This window comes from Amblyomma maculatum, chromosome 5 (genome assembly GCF_055883805.1).
Source record: "Amblyomma maculatum isolate TAMU_Amacu chromosome 5, ASM5588380v1, whole genome shotgun sequence".
Taxonomy (NCBI): Eukaryota; Metazoa; Arthropoda; class Arachnida; order Ixodida; family Ixodidae; genus Amblyomma; species Amblyomma maculatum.
This window is the reverse complement of record NC_139348.1, coordinates 97854161-97856939: the sequence shown is the minus strand read 5'-3', so window position 1 is coordinate 97856939 and position 2779 is coordinate 97854161. Positions and strand designations below refer to the sequence as shown.

Here is a 2779-nt window from a genome sequence, read left to right as displayed (position 1 = left end):
AGAGAAGCAGCCATAAAATGTGATATTTTTCGGCCAAAGTGGCAGCCACGCACCATGGAGCCCAACAAGGGGACGGGAAAGGAGCTTGTACAAATAGTCCTGGCCACGTCAGCTGTACACTCTGACTATAACCAAATACGGCGTAACGCAGGGTGGTTAGCCACACAAGGTTAACCCTCGCCGCCAGGAAAAAGGAAAAAGCGAGAAGGGAGGAGAAGACAGGAAAGTTCTGAGAAAGAGGATAGGAAAGTGAAAGATGGAGGGGAGGATAGGAAAAGGCGACTGCCGATTTCCCCCGGGTGGGTCAGCCCGAAGGTGCCGTCTATGGGAAGCGTGGGCCAAAGTGGTGTGTTGCCTCCACCGAGGGGCCTTAAGGGTCCAAACACTCGGCATTGGCTCAACCACCAGGATCCCCTTTTCCCCAGACACGACGATGCCACGCACGGCTAAGCGTGGGTGCTCGGGGTCCGTGGTGTCGCACAAAACACACAAACACCTGCTTTAACAGGTGCCCCCTGCGGGGGTCAGGTAAAAGTAATGAACAAACATTTGTTATGCGGGACCATCACTCCACTGGAGAAGCAGACACTGATGATGCAGGACTTGCCAGCATGTTTCAAGCCATCATATCTGAAACAGTAGTTGTGTCAAAAGGCGATATGCTGATGATGGTGCTGAAGTATGCACTTCGTGTAAACTAAACTTTCAGTGCCCTTGACAGCCTCACTGAAATGATCAATTCTTTTTTGTGTGCCCTGTTCTGCCTCACTCGAGGTACATGTTGAATAAGGTTTTTCAGGGTAGTGGTGCCTCAATGACACTTCATTTTTTTTGTCCAGAGTGTGAAGTGTACATTGTACTGCTGCTCAAGGCAAATCTGTAGCGTCCTAAGTGCCAGCAGGCATATGGGTCATCTGGGTTAGCAGATACATCGTTCTTTGCCCTCCTGGATGTACCCTCACAAGTAAGCAAAGTGCTGGAAGGATGTGAATTTCTTGATTTGATAGCGCCTTTGCCCCAGCCCAATAACACCTTGTGCGACATTCAGGATGGCACAATGTACAGGGACTTTGTTGTTGCCACCGAAAAAGCTGGCCATAGGATTAGTTTTTCACTCAACGCAGATGGCACTCCCATTTTTAAGTCTAGTGGCACCTCGATCTGGCCGATTCAATTGGTTATAAATGAGTTGCCCCCGACAGAGAGAATGAAAAGTTAAAATTGGCCAGTCTCTGGTTTGGACGAGACAAGCCCGATATGGGCATCTTTCAAGGTGCCTTTGTGGAGGCTATGAATGAATTATCGGAAAAAGGTTTTCATCTTCACCATAAAGGCACAGAAAAAAACTTTAAAGCCTTCTGCATTTGCTCTGCTGTAGATTCTGTGGCCAGGGCACCCAAGTCGGCAAGGCAAATAAGTATCCGGTTGTGGCTGGGGATGTTATTGAGAGAAGCGAAGGACAAATGGTTTCAGACATGGAAGAGGCAATCATGAACGGCAAGCCTGTGAATGACGTTAAGGCTGTGTCCCCACTGATCAACATGCACCAGTTTAATATAGTCTGGAGTTTTGTACCAGATTATATGCATTGTGTACTGACTGTTGGGTGTAGGATGCCAGTTCTTGGAAATGTGATTAGGTTCAGCAGGTTCTCCATTCTACATAGGTCGGTGACAACCTGCTATTGCACCACCCAAAGATGTGAGGCGCATGCCTAGACCAACCAAGGAGAGGAAATTTTGGAAGGCAAAAGAATCTGAGAATTGGGTGCTTTTTTACAGCCTGCCAGTCCTGTATGGTATTCTGGAGGGAAGATACCTTCGGCATTGGGCATGCTTGGTAGAGGCTCTGCACATATTGCTCGAGTTTGAAGTCCCACTTCCTGACCTTTCTACTGCAGACAGCCTTCTTTTGGACTTCCATGTCCATGCTCAAATCATTTATGGGAAAGATTGCATGACATTTAATACGCACCAGCTCCTTCATATTGGAGTGTGAGACACTGGGGTCAACTGTGGGCTCACTCAGCATTTCCCATTGAGGCAGGAAATGGCACTTTGAAGGAAGCAGTGAAGGCTGCCAATGCATTCCCTATCAAGTATGTCGCATGCTGCAGATTGACAGTGTTGTTAAAGAGGGTCTTAAGCATGCCACACTCCAAAGTGCCATCCAGTACTGTGCATCGCTGGATGCAGCAGCATGCACTCAGTGTTGCCAGCTCAGATGGGTTGTGTTTTTTCGGATGTGGCACACCATATGTGGTGGCACCTAACTCTGCAGGCAACCAGGAGCTGCTTACAGAAACTTGTGTTGAATATGCGCTTGTGCTACAACAGTAGCATATTTACTGGCAAGACATATGCTCTGAACCGTAAAGCCAACAACTCTGTTGTGCAGCTATCAGATGTCACATTTGCAGCCATTTTGAAGCTTATTAGCAGTGGCTCGGCATTTGTCCTTCAACCTTTGCAGTGCACAGCTGTTAACTATACAGATGAGTGAGCTTGACTGAGCCATATTTATTTCTTTATCCCAAGAGCCTTTAGTTGTCCCCTTACATCATGTCAGTAAGCTTTGTGTATTTATGAAGCTGGACAAAACATTTCTTTCACCTTTACTAAGTACATTTTCACTTGTGAGAGGTGGTATAGCGGAGGGCTTGAAATTACTGTTGGCCATTAGACACATGTCGACATAGCACAGCACATGGGCATGTCTGCACTTCACCTCCATCGCAAGATACCTTCCAAAAACATTTGGATCAGGTGTTGAATGCAGG

At 47.2% G+C, this 2779-nt stretch overlaps 1 pseudogene; it reads left to right on the top strand.

The window, feature by feature from the left end:
- Positions 1-581: 581 nt before the first annotated feature.
- On the top strand, positions 582-2272 carry LOC146188975 (uncharacterized; annotated as a pseudogene).
- The last annotated feature ends 507 nt before the right edge of the window (positions 2273-2779 follow it).